This window comes from Rhodnius prolixus, unplaced genomic scaffold (genome assembly GCF_049639745.1).
Source record: "Rhodnius prolixus isolate KJV_2025 unplaced genomic scaffold, Rpr scaffold_10, whole genome shotgun sequence".
Lineage (NCBI taxonomy): Eukaryota > Metazoa > Arthropoda > Insecta > Hemiptera > Reduviidae > Rhodnius > Rhodnius prolixus.
In genome coordinates this window covers 24,643,950-24,660,004 of record NW_027411615.1, presented here as the reverse complement: position 1 = coordinate 24,660,004, position 16,055 = coordinate 24,643,950, and the positions used below count along the sequence as shown (strand labels likewise).

Below are 16,055 nucleotides of genomic sequence, written 5' to 3'. Positions count from 1 at the left end.
ATGTCTTTTTATAGTCACAGTCACAGTCTTCTTATAAAAATAAGAACTTATGTTCTACTACTACAAACTTCATGGCCAGCAAGTTTCATCACAGTTAGATAAGCACACTGCCGACTCTATTAATCTTTTACAATCGTCTTTGTAAAACTTTAGACATATTGATGTGTTTTATAGCCGCAGAACGTCTTCAGTTTTTTAAACGGTCAATGTTTTGTTGTCACCCCATTAAATGCTTTTTAAACTATATGGGATCCCCAAATGAGTGTCTTGAAAATGTTCGAGTTGTTGTTTTTGATTGAGAGCAGTTTAATTAAAACAGTTATAGCAGTTGAAAAGTTAACATTAAAGCAGATTATGATTATGAAGGGTAATATATTTACCGAAACGTTGGTATGAAGAAAGAAATTTATTGACCGCACCTCAATATTTCCTAAAATCATTTATCATCAAGGTCATGAAAGGGGAAATCTATAGCACCGTAGGTGTTAAATTCTCGCAGAAGTTATAGTGATTGTAACTCAACATGATTAATTCAAGGAAGAAGCCACTCACGAAGAATGCTGTAATTGTGGTAAAATATCTGAACTCGACTCGAAATGGCAACGGTTCTTTAGATGCTGTTACATCGTAGGATTAGCATCAAAGCTTAAATCTAAGTAAACAATCTGTACACATAAAGTTGTTTTATGAAAAGAAAAGATTCGGGTCATTGTCGAAGTAGCTGCGCTAGTTAGTGAAGCTAAGTGAATTGATGGATATGAAGATCGCTTAAATGAATAAGTGTTATCATATGATTTCGATTTACTTTCTGTACGTATAGAAGGTAAAGAATTCTTTAAAGAAACATCAGAATGTCTTAGACGTAGTATATACCTAACTTGAATCTTTTAATATTAAAGTTTTCATGAAAATCCTGGGCCGCAACTAGGAATTACCCTACGTTTTCTTACTTTACTTTTATTTTACTTTAATTTTATTTGAAATTGCCCTTACGCTCAGCCTATTTTATTTAAATTCGAAGTCTTTCTTGAACACTGAAATCCTAAAGAGCATTATTAAGATAATAAGCTCGAACTTTATCCCTAAAAAGTCACTAAAGAGGGAAGCCGTAACCTTCCCTCTCTCCAAAAACTGTCGTAAGGAAATTTCAAATAAAAGTTAGATCTAGATAGTTGGATGTTTGAAGAAAGCTGTGTTATGTATCGAGAAAAAAGTTTCCGTAAAGTTGGCCTTCCGTTAGGATGATTTTGTCTAAAAGTTCTTTCCAAGTCGAAATATCTAAACTTTCCACTTTCCTTTGTTGAGTTATGTTGACCTTGCACAGTTTGATAGATTGATTTGCAAAAAAACAAACTTGTTTTTCTAATTGTGGGGATCTCTAAAAGGATAATTGCCGGAAAACTCATTTCTGTCTGTGTGATCGCATTATCTTCTTTTACTTAGTAAGTTGAAAATTTCTAATAAGAGAATTTCGAAGAAATTATGTAATTCATTAAATCGAACCTACCAGTTTGTGGTTTAAAGCTTTCCATCATTTAGCCATTTCCGGTAAGGTTCTTTCTTTTCAGTATTTTATTTTTTTAAATAAAACCCTTAACTGCGTGACCGAGATTTTTTTTTTTTTAAATTTAATAAAAACAAATTATTGTCTATTTTGTGTGTTCGCTGAAAATAGAAAATGCGGTGTCGCGGGATTGGTTGGGAAAAAGCGAGGTGGGGATGGCAAGGTTGGAAGTTTCCTCGTTCGTGCCACAGGGAGACCCAATGACGTCAGACAACCGCCAGCATCGATTGGTAAATCTTTGACCGCCTTCAGCTGTGAACTGGGTATCTACTAAGCCCGAATCTTCTCTACATTAACTCATTTTTATAGGATATCAAAACACTGGATTTGAATAGAGCAAGATCTACTAGATGAGTTCTGTACTTAAAATTAAAAACCAAGAAATAAAGTAACAAGATAAGTATACTTTTGAGTTATTAAGCGGTTATCAGAGAAGTGATTAGCTATAGTTTATTTCTTGATTCAAGAACACATTAATGTCATCATATACTTCATCGGAAAATAACTGAATTGAAATTAATTAATATACTCATATAATTAACTTCCCTTAAATTGGCCTTAAAATTTCTGCTATGTAACGATGAGCTTTGAGTCTGATATGGATAAAGACCAGGGGAGACCAAACCCAATGCCTAGGCTATTATACCGCTACAAACTCAAATTTATGTCTTTACCCTGGCCTCCTCACTGTTAGGTTTTCCGAAGTTGTTTACTTGCCACTTCCGGACCAGTGCCATGTGACTTCCCTATGAAGTTGTGACATTGACCCACTCACTGGTGTCTCCCTTTTTGGCACTCCTGGAAATTCCCATTGCCAAGAAAGTGTTTTTCTGAAATCGAGAGAATGGAAGCCTTTAAAATGGCCGATAGGAGAAAAACCAAAAAGAACTCTGTACAATTGTTCGCATGGGCACTTTTTGTCTTGAATTATGTATCCAATATTCGATAAGCTGAAGCTATCCTTTAAAATAATTTGTCAGAGGCGACGATCTTGGCACTGATTATGCCTCCCAAGGATGGTGACGACCACGTTTATCGGTACTTGAAGCACAGAAGAAAGGTTTTGGTTCAAAGATCGCGCGATTTCTCGCAAGAAGAAGCCTACTTTATTTGTACTTTATTCTTCCCTTTAATCGAATTACTACTTGCAACGCTGTTTTTTGGTAATTCTTGCGTAGTGAAAATTTAAAGCCATGCTTTCTCATAAAAATCTGGACGAAACTGATTATTTTTATTTATTGAACAATTCGCAACAACTTAATTTGTTTACAAATATGATCTTTTGTACCAGTAATTCGATTCTATCGCGCTTGACCTGTGTATGTAATATTTTAATGAGTTTTTAAAAGTATAATAATTAAAAAAAAAAGATACTCAATATACAGCATCCATTGAAGTAGTAGTTGGGTGTTCCTGTGCTCTTGAAAAGGATTTCTGAAGTGCTTGTCATGTTTAAAACTTATTAAAAGTACTAAGACAGGCCAATTTAAGTGTATAAACAATGGGATTTATACTTTACTAGAATTTCAATTTTTTTGGTATTTCTTCTGAAAACGCTCCTACGATTTGTTGGTATTTGCAACACTAATAGCACAGATGAATTCAATAAGTTTTATTCGAAACAGTTGCTTTTCAGAAAAAAAGTCCTCAGTAGTTCGTTCGAGCGAGGGATCCTTTCATGCTTTTAAAAGTGAGAATATTGGAAATATTGGATGGAATTCAGTGTAGTGATAATGAGTGCGGTCTAATAAGTGGAAGTTCGAGTCTTGTGTGGTTAAAGTTAATAGTAAATTATGAGCTTCCGGAATACGTCTACATCTAATTAGGTAGTTTGGCTAAGTCTGAAAAAAATAGACGATTACTACGTTAGAAATCATCATGAAGTCGAATGATAATGTGCTTTTGGTTTCCAGGATAGACTATTAGCCATCCAATCTTAATTAGTCTAAACATAAATCTAATTAACTTGAGAAAAATATCTGTTCGGCAATATCAAACCATAGATAGTTAGTTATTAACAGAAATTTTTGTTGTTTCTTACAGAGCTGGTTGTAACCTGGCAGTTGGAGTGAAACGAGTGGACATGCAATACAGTCATGTGTTGCGGGTTTAGTATAACCTGTCTCCTATATTAATGGAAGTCCAAGTGAAAAATTGAGTATTTAAAGACTAAAATTTCTTTTCAAGAAGGGTAAAGAGGATCTGGCAATTTCTTCATCAGGGATCTAGCATTTCTGAGGGTGTCCCAAGACACCTATAGGCATCTTTTTCCTGCATTCATAATAAAGAGTTCGTAACTTATATGAAATAATCATTTAAAGAAGACCATTTCCTAATTTTAATTGAATTTTAAAGTGAACTACTTTTTTAATTTTTCCTCAATTAAATATCTTTTCTTTTATTTTACACGATTGAAAAAAATAATATTTAAAAAAAAATCTTTTGTGAAAGAGGACCTCAAAACATGAATTTAGCTATAAAAATAAAATAACAGGAAAGTTCGTAAGTTATAAGCTACTTATAGTTTTAATGTAGCTCTAGATGCTCCAAATCCTCATGTAAGAGATATGTAACAGTAAATTACATAATCAATCAATAATCAGAAAACAGTGAACTCTCTCAAATCAAATGATACTCGTATAACAGTAGTAAAGGCGATTGTGGTGGTAAATAATGCAAATTTTAAGCATTGTATTTCTCTCTCTCTCTCTCTCTCTCTCTCTCTCTCTATATATATATATATATATATATATATTCGTTTTAATTCTTGCGCTAGAATAATAAGGCTAAAATGATTGGATTTCCTGGATTAATTATAAAATCCAGATGGCACTTTTTAAGAGAGAAAACTTATTTCTAAGATAAAATAGTTGAATTTAATGTATTAAAATTAGAATTCCTACCTCTTCTCTTTCCCTTGTAAAGATAAAAATTATCTAATTATTTGTATCCAATAAGGTTAAGTTTTTTAATGATTGAACTTGCAAACTTAACATTGTTAAAATAAATATGACCCATAAAGTTGCACTCCATTAAGTTTTTATATGCATTAAGTTGATTTATTTATTAAGTTAATTTGCATAGAATTAATGTGTGCTTATATATATATATATATACAGGGTGAACCAGTAAGTATTGTCAATAGGCCTACTGCGTGTAGTACCTCTAAAGTGGAGTTCAATGACGTATTGGCCAACTTCATATTTTCCTCTGTTCTTGAGTGACGTCACTTTAAAGTTTTTTTCTAAAATCATTACTTTTTTCCAATAAAAATGTTATTACTCAGAAAGTTTTAGTCCGAATTCGATTCTGATGACATGGTTAGAAAGTCAGATTAATTTCCTAAAAATTGACACCATTTTGAAGCATAAATTATTCTCCAAACTGCCTTAATCTTCCACCGGAACCTAGGAAAATAAAAGTAATCGAAATTTTTAAGAAAACTCATTAGGCTCTTATGTTATCATTTTCAGACCTAGGTGCTGGCACTTTTTACAAAAGTTTCCTGGCCTAATGGGCTTTCAAACGGTATATCATTTTCCAGGATTCCTTTTATCTTCGTATGAGAAATTACGTTTGTTTTGCAAGAAAACGTGTTCACGAGCATACAGCAGTGATATTGTATTGTGTTGTTTAATTCATTAAACTCTTGGGGATGGGAGCTGTAGTCAATTTTTAAAGTAGATTGTCTTAAAATAAGGTAGTCTAAGGTTACTTATTACACAAAAAAAAAATAAAAATAAAAAAACAAAAATCTAAACTGAAATATTTGGCAAAATGTTAGATTTTGAAACTGAGCAAATTAGCCTTCGATTATAAAAATAGCACTTGTTTAAAATATTTTCTAACATTTCAGTCAAATATTTCAGTTTAGATTTTTTTTTATTTTTTTTTTTATATACCGTTTGAAAGCCCATTAGGCCAGGAAACTTTTGTAAAAAGTGCCAGCACCTAGGTCTGAAAATGATAACATAAGGGCCTAATGAGTTTTCTTAAAAATTTCGATTACTTTTATTTTCCTAGGTTCCGGTGGAAGATTAAGGCAGTTTGGAGAATAATTTATGCTTCAAAATGGTGTCAATTTTTAGGAAATTAATCTGTCTTTCTAACCATGTCATCAGAATCGAAGTCGGACTAAAACTTTCTGAGTAATAACATTTTTATTGAAAAAAAGTAATGATTTTAGAAAAAAACTTTAAAGTGACGTCACTCAAGAACAGAGGAAAATATGAAGTTGGCCAATACGTCATTGAACTCCACTTTAGATGTACTACACGCAGTAGGCCTATTGACAATACTTACTGGTTCACCCTGTATATAGAAAAAGAGAAAAAAATTGTTAAAGTTTGGTTGTTTTTCAGCGTTATTGTGCTTTTTTGTACAGTTTTTGGACGATCACCCCTTATACAACTACCGGACACTTTTAATATATTGTATATAATATTTTAATTCAATGCATATTATCTTAATAAATAAATGCGTATAACAACTTATTTTTTTCATAACTTATAAAACAAAGATTATAAGTCTAAAAACAAATATTTTTAAACAATGCAATTTGTTTAAGAGAGATTACTTTGTGGTTCGTGAAAGCAAAAACAAAGTACGATAAGGATTGTGGTTAAATATATATGCGCAGGATATTAACACTCTTTCACTCCGATTATTAAATTTATCATGAACTTTTTTCTCCCCAAATTTTCAGTTTCCTTCGACTAAATATAGAATATGTGAAGGTACAATTGCAGAAATAGAAGGGTTGAATAGTGGTTAAAGCAGCAGTCTACTTCGCTGCCATAATAGCACGTGACAATGTTAACAGAACTTTTTCAGAATATTGAACTTGATGAATATTTTCTTTATATAATAAAAGTAAAAGGTCTCTTATTAATAAAAGAAAACGTGGAAGTATTTTTTGAGAAAATTGTGGAAAACTAGTAAATCTAATCAGTATAGCCAAATCTTCTAGTTGACAAATTTCCATCAAAAAGTTGGTATCGCATGTATTAACAGATTACCAATTTGAACTGTTCTATTACAATACTTTTCACATAGTCACATAGAAAAGCAAAGGCTAACCCATATCATGCACTAAAAATATTCTTTTACTGGAGAGCTAGAGAAAGGAATTGAATTAATTGTTGTAATAATTGATATTTAATAATCGATACTTTACAATATATTTAATAGTTGCCTTAGTTTCTGCTCTACTAGGTAGTAACGCGTGATATTTTTTAAGATTTTTTTTTTTTTTTAAGACCGCTACGTTCTAAAAAACGTTTTCAGCGAAGGCAATAACTTCAGTTAAGGACTGTAGATTTCAATTTTGGCACATTTTTCGAGAAAATGCCTTTTTATAGGGTATCAGATGCTCTTACACTTCCCCATGAAAAGTGCTACTTTTAAATATGGCCAACTAACAATGCTCGGCACAAGTACTACTTTAAGAAATATTATGTCTGGTATGAAATTTTCTTTTACAGCTTTCTTTTTCTTAATAATAATTACTTTAATAATTATTTATGCGAGGAAATCGTTAAAAATCAGAGCGGCAATTCTGTTCAACTCATTTCCTTCAAGTTTGGAGTTATTTACAATTTTAATTCTTATCACCATTATACAGGTAAAGAGGCGCTCATTTCACTTTAAAGAGATATTCACCTCTCATCTAGAACTATCTATCTTAGTACTAATTAAGCATTTCTCTTAGAAATAAAATTCTAATTCAAGTTTATAATAGATTTTCATATGAGCAATGATCGTACGAAGTTTTAAAAGAATAATTGGAGCAGTTTTTGAGAAAATTAGAAAACAAAAACAAATATGAAAAATGGTACAAAGTGGCCCTTCCAGTCGGCTGTTTTAGTCCAAAAGCTTATCCATCGTGGCACCAATTTCAATTATCATATTTCAATTTATCAACTCTTGCCCTACAATTCTACTATTAGGATAGCTAGATAATAAATAAATGCCACATTTCAAAAGCTATTAAGAGGATGTACCATCTTTCATAATTGACTGTATTTTTGTAAGTTTCACAATAACAAAATATTTAGTACAAAGTCCCAACTTATAAAAAAAAAACTATTAGCATTGTAAAAGGAGAAACTGATGTACGGGATTCACACCAGCCTTTTTTTTTGTTGCTCTTAGTTGTTGGTAAAGGAGTGTGGGATTCCTTAATTTGACAATAATTGTATTTCGGATGAAAACAATGTTGCTTACAAAATTATTTGCAAAAAAATTTGAAAGATCTCCGATCTAAAATTGTTTCAATATTTCCTCAAAGAGTCATTGGCAATGATTTTTCGTTAAAAAAAAAAAAAAAAAAAATCTTCACATTTGATATTGTCAAAATTTGTAGTTTTTTGGAATTTGGTTTCAAAATTTCCTTGTGCTGGCTGGCCAGACTGGGTAAAGAGAAGGGGTACATGACGGACCTCCAGGAACAGCAATGCGACATTTCCTTTAGCGTGCAACTGCCCCCTCCACCCACTCCTCGCCATCTCTATTATATCTTCTTCCTGCATTTTACTCTGTAGTTATTTTCTTTTCTTATTCTTTTGTATCTGTCCTAGACGTTACTTCTTTTTTGAGGAGAAAGAATACATGAAACATCCCTTAATGAGTAGTTAGGACTTGTTAACATTTATGTAACAATTTGATATGAAATCATTCTTCTTTTATAGACAAAGAAAGGGAACAAATAAATGAAATAAACTTTATTTTTTTCTCTTTTTATCTGCCAAAATCCTGGTAGGGTGGTGAAAAGCCCTATCAAAATGGCTGCTTTTTCCCTAAAATTTAGGTAGTGGGGATTTTAGCACTGGCAAAATGGAGGGGATCTAAGGTGCGCAATTGCGACTTTTTTTCCAATTTATAATTGAATTAATTTTTTACCTTTTACAAATGTGTTTATGTATGTGTATTAAAAAAATATATATTCTTCAAGATAATACTATAATCTTTTTTTCATATGAAAATCTATTTAATAAAAGAAAATTCCGAGGGAACCTTTTTTTGCGAGGGTAATACGCTTGCGCAATACCCTAGAATCTGTCTAGCTAAGACCAGGGTCTTTTGTTCTTTAGGGGAGGGGACGATCCTGTCAAAAAAAAATAATAATAATAATAATAAAATCGGAAAAATAAGCAATATTTGTTATTCAGTAAATTTGCTTTAAAAATAAATAGTAAAGTAAAAATCTTACCTTTATTTGTTCCTTTAATATTGGGAGTTTTGTTGGCTTGTCTAGAATTTTCTTACAAATATAACATTTCACTCAAACACAGCACTGTGTGAGACGATGCGGAGCTATTATTGTAGTTTTACAAATATTTTTACTATTTTTATATAAAATTAATCACGTTAAAACTACAGAAATTGAAAGCCCCGCCTTCTCACACTACTCCAAAACTGGCCTACCTACCCGTGGAGCTCAGCCAGAGAAATGAACAAAAAAGGAAAAAGAAAACAAAAATCGGAAAAAATTGGAAAATCGTTTTTTTGTTTTAAAAAAAAAAATAATTATTCGTTTGGCTGGTATAACCCGGTCGTGTTATTTATTTTAAATTTTTGGATTTTTTTTTTTAAATATCCGAGTTTAATTACTGTTTTTATTTATAACTCGTCCTTTTTATTTGTTTAATATATTAAAATTGGTTTAATTACAAAAAATCCGTTACCACTAAAATTAAAAAATTATAATAATAAAGCACAGCCGAGGTGTCGTTGTGCGGGAGGCAATCCGCGGGTAGTCCCTCAGTGGTGACACATGTCTGAACGTCTCGGCTGGTAGACTGCGCTAGTGTCGCTACAGTCGGCCGGTAGTGGGGGAGTCGATATCTCCACCTCTACAGTGTGCCATCCACCCCTGGTCCTTGCTACTGCCATAGTGCAAAACTTCCCCCCAATACAACTACCCTCCTGACATACTTAGGACGAAAAAGTCCTTTTCCCCTCTAAATGGTTTTTATAACGTTATTTAAGTGGAGAAAAGTCGAAGTCTGTTCCCCTTTTTTTCTGTTAATTAATGTATCTCTGATCTTTGACCTATATTACTGTCTAAAGTTGAAGAAATTAGCTAAATGAACATAGTAACAGTGTCACCTTGAAATCCCACTGACCTAAAGCAAATCTTATCAGATGCCCTAATTTTCCTTCAGACTTTCCCAACCTTTATAGCTAACATCCACATTTAGGACGACCGTGATGTCATTATTATTAAGAGGGTTCCCGTAGGTATGAGACCTAATTTGGCATTGATCCTTTCCCTCCCAACTCAACAAAAAAGACATTCTTCTAAGGATTTTCGTTTGGAAAATGCCTCCATATCCTAGAGTTCCAAATCTCAATCATTCCTTACATTACTCCCGAACAAACTAAACAGACAAACCCAGGCATTGATACTGCTTCTCAAAACTCTTTTCATTTCAGCCTGCTAAAGGAGTGCCAGAATTTCTCTGAAGAGACTAGCAAAAAGGAAACTTAATTTGAGGCAGACAGAGAAGGAGTTGCTTAGTTGCCTTTAATTGTGGTCCCAGAAGACCAAAACTGATTATCTTAAGAAGAAATCTGCAATTGAGGTAATCAGATCTGTTATTTTAGGCAAGATGCTTATGATCAAGATTTCTGTAAAAAAGAGAAAGATAGCTGTTTTAACACTGTTAGACCTCCCTGAGTCTGTAAAAGTGTATCACAGAAATTGTCAAACTGAAACTTACATTCAAGACAATCGTACGGATGGATATTGAAATTAAATTTATTAAAATGATCAATGCTTGTGTCCTAAAATTTTTTTAATTACTGATATAAATACCAGAAATCATTAATTATAATATTCAAACCCACTTCAAATAAAGTAGAAGCCTTTCTAAAAATAAAACAAAATTACCTATGCAGTGAATAAAAATAGATATTAAATTGCAAAATCGATAAAAATATCGGTAGCCAAAAAAAAAATTGACTGATATTAATCGATAAAAAGTAAAATTAATGAACAAATTATTGTGTTATTGTTCTTTCAAGCATACATCGTTGTTATAATAATTTAGGTAATTTAATAAATTGATGTTTTAGTTCATGTAAGACAACTATTTTTGGCACTTGCCTTAATGTCAAAAATTGCGTAATAAAATACTAAAGTATTTGATTAAACCAAGAACAATATGAATGTAATCAACTTAAATACAACTCCAAACTTCGCATTTTGGACAAAAATCCCAATCTAAAAACAACTAAAATTGACAATGTATTTCCTTCCGGGAAGCAATGTGAGAGAGCTTTATGAAGCCCGAGGACACTGATATGAATCATATGGTAAAGATCATCCGTATACAATATCCAAACTGTATGAGTGAAAAGTAGTAATTTCTTTAAAAAAAAATAGGAGTTTTTATAAACTATGTTAAATATAAATTGTTCCAATAACAATTTTTTGTTTTTTTATAATACCATAGTGCTTCTCGGTAAAAAAGCAGCATTCTGATTGGTTGAGCTTTACCTCTCCTCAGCACAGTTCACGTCTTGCTTTTTTTAGAGAGCTCCTAAGACGTGCTTTCCTCATTAAAATCGATAGTTTTTGTTATATTTTTTTTTTGCCAGTATTCTCACAATTTTTTGGATATTTTTAATTAATTTTACGGGAATACGTTATAAATTAATCGTCTGTTAAGGACAGAAGTTTTAAATTGACTTACTAAACAGATCGCCAACGTATTATTCAATGTAGAATCAGCTAAAATAATAATAATGGTTTTGGGAAGGGATTAGCTATGCGGTTAGGGTACTGGACTCCCATGCGGAGGTCCCGGGTTCGAATCCAGCTGCTGACCCTTAGATTTTCTCTTCCTGGGAGCTTCTTACAGCCCACTGTCCGGTGATGGACAGTGTTGTCTGTAACGAGAGAACACTGTCCGGAGGCCGGCAGTGCACTGGAAAAAGCTCCGGGCGCCAATAACCTTAGATGTTGACGCGCCTTAAATCATAAAAAAAAAGAAGGTTTTTACCTGTGATCCCACCACTTTGTTTTCTCCATATAATGTGTGGAATTTTGTGTAATTAGAATTTTGCCGCAACTAATGTATTACTCGTCCCTCGGGTCATTTACGGTAGTTTAGTTTTCTTACTTTGAGACACTCTCGGAGATTTCCTTGATACGTATGAGCGTGAACATAATACTGCGCCTCTTTAGAGTTACAAAAACATTCTTTTAACGTATTTTTAAAGGTGCCAAAGACGTATATCAGACATTTTCTTAGTTTATATAATGTTTCATGTAAAAGCTACTGGAAGTTTCAATCTTATTTCAGGTTCATCATCAGGTATACCATACTAAATGAGATTGCTCACCCCTAGCCATGTAGCACAATGTCGGTAAATTGAATCAGGTATGTGGGAGGTTCCTGCTGATCTCTAACCTGATATTTCTGTTTCACTTGCGCTCTGGGGCATGAAGTTTATTTCTTGTATTAGATTAACAAGAAGAGATATAAAAATGTTAAATTGGAAGAAACAGTTAAAGAATTGTTTGATAGAAGAAAGAGTCTGTAGTATTTCAACTTAATTTGTTTGAAATGTGCCGTTTAAAAAACAATTCTTTACGAATTGAATTTGATCATCATTTAAGAAAAAACAAAACGTTACCCATAAAAAAATATTCAAAAAATAATAATAATAATAATAATGAAACGTGTAGGATATGATCGATAGAGGGAGCTGTATAACGATCGAGTGTCGTGTGCGTGACTCCGTATCCATAGCAACAGACCCTCTGTGAAATAACAAACCGTCCGACTCCAGAACCCCTCTCCGCCACTCCATCCAGCTCCATCGCATTCATTCCTTCCAAACTTGTTCTAACCCCTTAACCCCTTACTCCCTTCAATCCGCATTTTTTTTTCCACCATCTCCTCTAATTTTTCCATTCCGTTTAACCTAGTCAATAGGCTAATTTCTATCCACATGAAGCTATAGAAATGACAAAATATCGATGAGGAAAATATAAACAAGTATATGAACGTATTATATATAAATATATATGTGTGTCTGTGTGTAGAGAGAGAGAGAGAGAGTGATATAAAGTTTGCCTCAACATCTCAACCGCAAAGAAAATTAACTCTTTTTATGTGAAAAGTTGATTTTGATGATCGCTTTTAGTGCTTATACCGCTTATAACGATATGGTTAATTTTTATCTACGTGCACCAATAAATTTGCTAAACAACTTTCCCACTTAATATTTATTAAAAGCTCTCCATCCTTGGATGGACGAAATGCTTCGACTTGACCTAAATCTTGGTCGTTTTTTTGGCAAATCCGTCTCAGAAGACATGAACGTATTTATATAATACGTCAATTTGTTTTGAAATGAATCCTAGAGGATCTAATGACATTTATCCGTCACCTCAATCACAGACCATAATGTGCAGGTACTATAACAATTTGTAAAGCAGCAATTATCTCAATTGAGCTCCAGGCTGGAACAAGAGCAAGAACTGTATTTGTTATTTTTTGGGGGGTAAACGGTGTTCCTTTAATTGTTTTTAGAACTTTTTTGCAGCGCGATCTCAAGAACTGTTGTGTTCAGCCTCACCAATAGTTCCGTAAAAATAAAAAACTTAATTACTTAAATCAAAGAAATTAATTTTTCTTAAATTAATTAAATATCCGGCCGATCATAAAATAGCATTCCAAGAACCCATGTTTTTATTACCAAATCTGTCACCACCCCAACAAAGCAAGCACATTCTAATGCTTGGAGTGGGGGAGAGTAGAAGGCTTCGGTTTTTTGTGAATTTAGACAAACTTGATTTAAACGTATTTTACAATATCTAGTGATTAACAATATCTATTGATAAGGTGTGTTTCAAAACAAGATCTCGATTATTTTGTATTTTTTTTTTAACACAAATTTCGTGGATGGCTAAGTAAGTAAGAACATTCCACTATTTAGGTAACTATTTTGCCCTAAAATGCAAGTAAAATGCATTCATTTTGTTTAAAAGCTATTTATTTTTTTAAATTAATTTTAATTAGTTCAGATGGAATTCGTACCAGTAATTTTCCTAAATCACCTACAGTAAAAGTGACTAATATTTTGATAAGATGGACTTCCAATAGCTGCCTATTGTCTTACAAATATAATTCTAGTAATGCAACTTAAAAAATTTAGAAAGAAGGAAGAGCGGCAATAATCCAATCTAAGTTCTAATTACTCAGGGCAGTGTCCTAGGTCCTATTCTTTACTCCTTGTATACAGCAGACATACCTCAACATCCAAATACTATCCTCTCCACCTTTGCTGACGATACTGCTATCTTATCTTCACATTCCGATCCCCTTATCGCTATACGAACTCTACAAACACACATCAACCACTTACAGGACTGGCTTTTCAAATGGAGAATCAAAACCAACGTCACGAAGTCGTAAGTTTATAGTATTTACTCTCAGACGGAAAATCCTACCTCCTGTCATCTTGAACCAAACTCCTATACCAGCTGTGGACAAAGTACGCTACCTTGGACTGCACCTAGACAAACGGTTGACATGGAATCCCCATACTAGACTGAAAAGACAAGAAACTAACCAACGCTACAAACTTCTCGCCAGACTACTTGACAAACGTTCGAAACTTAACCTACATAACAAAAGACTCTTATATCTAATGTTACTGCGACCCATTTGGTCATGCGGCATCGAAGTATGGGGATCGACTAAGTGTTCCAACTCACTACGCCTCCAGGCATTACAGTCAAAAATACTTCGAAAACTTCTTAACGCTCCGTTCTATGTATCTAACCTCACTATCCATAATGACCTCAAAATTCCTTTCATTACAGATCTTGCTAACACTCGTTTCTTCAAATTTCATTCCTCTACAGCAGCTCATCCTAACCCTCTCATAGAACACCTATCTTCCTCCACATTACCAGGTAATCCTCTAAGGAGATTGAAGAGAAGATGGCCTCGTGATCTTCTCTTATCTTAAGCACGTTACTGGAGTGGCACCACTGGGTGCCTTCTCCATTCATGATTTCCTTTTATTTCTTTTCTCTTTCACCGTATTTGCTTGTTGCAACAACTGTTGCAGTGGTAAATTGCAATAAAAGATTTAAAAAAAAAAAAAGTTCTAATTAAAAGTAAAATGAAACATTTAATTTTGTATCAACCACCAAAATATTATTGGAAGGCTTAAAGTGTTGTTCGAATCTTATAAATAGTAAATAATAAATGAAATTGATTTTTAAATTGCCACTCTCCACATGTCACCTTTTCCGTCCGCTGGTCTAAACCTACTTGTAATAACGGAAGCGAATAATTTTGTAAACATGCAAAATCTAAAATGAAAATTCAACACTTTTAGAATTCAATGAAGAACTGAAATCTGTATGTGAAAGATAAGTTATATTAGTTGGAGCTATTTCTTGCTATTCTGATTCTGATTGCCTACATACATTTGATTGTTTATAGCAGCTGGATTTATTATTTATTTTGAAATGGATTTTTTTTTTCTTTTGTTCAGGTACAAATAATGTGAATTATCAACCGCTATAAAATTAATCTCAATTCACTACTTTTTACTACCGGTAAAAGTCATATTAAATTTACTGTAAGAGGTTTCAACGGGCACACGTTTGAGATCTCCTGAGGAATATCAATAAAACGAAAAATAGCAGGACGCTCAAGTTGTGTATTACTTTTAGATTATCTAAGAAATCTACTTTTTTAGCGATAAAAATTACTCGGTCAGAACTGGTACTTTTATGATTGTAGACATTCTTCAATTTGTGGAGAAAAATCCAATGATTTTTTTTTTCTTGTTTATAACAAACTAGACTCAGCCAGTTTTAAACTAGAATCTCCTGCAAAAAATAACATTATTAATTGTGGAATCTGATAATTGAAAACTCGTACAGGGATCAGCTGTATAATACTGTAATCAGTTAGCAAACATGCCGTCGACGGAGAACTCATGTAACAGAAGGAGCCCAATCTATTTGGAAACAAAATCTGTATTTGGAGTTTTTGATGCATTGCACATTTACGTCATTCTTAATAGCCTTCTCTATAGCGCTGGGAGATCCGTCTTTCCAGAGGATGGCAGTGCTTATTCGCCTTATCACACACCATATGGGGTTCTGGGACATCTATGGTATTGAATGGAGTTTCCACCTCCTCAGAAAAACTTCCCACGTCCTACTTCACTGTTGCCTCATGGTCTGGAGCCGCTTTGGGGTGAAACTCTTTATTCGCTGCAAACCTGCACATCTGCAGGCCGTTCGCTAACCTCCACCTGCGTAAATTTGTTAATAAATCTAAATTTTGTTTTCATTAATTACTTGATTTTTTTTAGTAGAATTGAATATTCTGTTTCTGTTATAAAATTTAATTATACCTGTTAAAGCAATTATATTTAATAAAATTACTCATTATTTATTTAGTTTTAGTATTTTTAATTTTTTTTTTGTATTTTTTAATCACTGTACTGT

At 32.9% G+C, this 16,055-nt stretch overlaps 1 protein-coding gene and 1 long non-coding RNA gene across 17 annotated transcripts in view; one reads left to right on the top strand and one right to left on the bottom strand.

Annotated features, from left to right (window-relative positions):
• para (sodium voltage-gated channel paralytic) overlaps positions 1 to 9,366 on the bottom strand; it is a 156,233-nt gene extending 146,867 nt beyond the window's left edge. For 9 of the 14 annotated variants that reach the window (XM_074133147.1, XM_074133156.1, XM_074133154.1 and 6 more), the window contains exon 1: positions 8,775 to 9,366. The gene's annotated coding sequence lies outside the window, so the exon portion shown is untranslated. The remainder of the gene's footprint in view (positions 1 to 8,774) is intronic. The other 5 variants (XM_074133155.1, XM_074133158.1, XM_074133160.1 and 2 more) reach the window with 1 other exon arrangement.
• Positions 1,669 to 15,735, top strand: LOC141456870 (uncharacterized). Of its 3 annotated transcripts, none has more exons than XR_012460085.1 (4): positions 1,669 to 1,794; positions 1,874 to 3,853; positions 10,001 to 10,149; positions 15,089 to 15,735. It is a non-coding gene; the product is annotated as an uncharacterized lncRNA (long non-coding RNA). The 3 variants fall into 3 exon arrangements; XR_012460084.1 differs by lacking the exon at positions 15,089 to 15,735 and adding an exon at positions 11,875 to 14,466; XR_012460083.1 differs by lacking the exon at positions 15,089 to 15,735 and having other exon boundaries at positions 10,001 to 11,095.
• Positions 15,736 to 16,055: the final 320 nt, after the last annotated feature.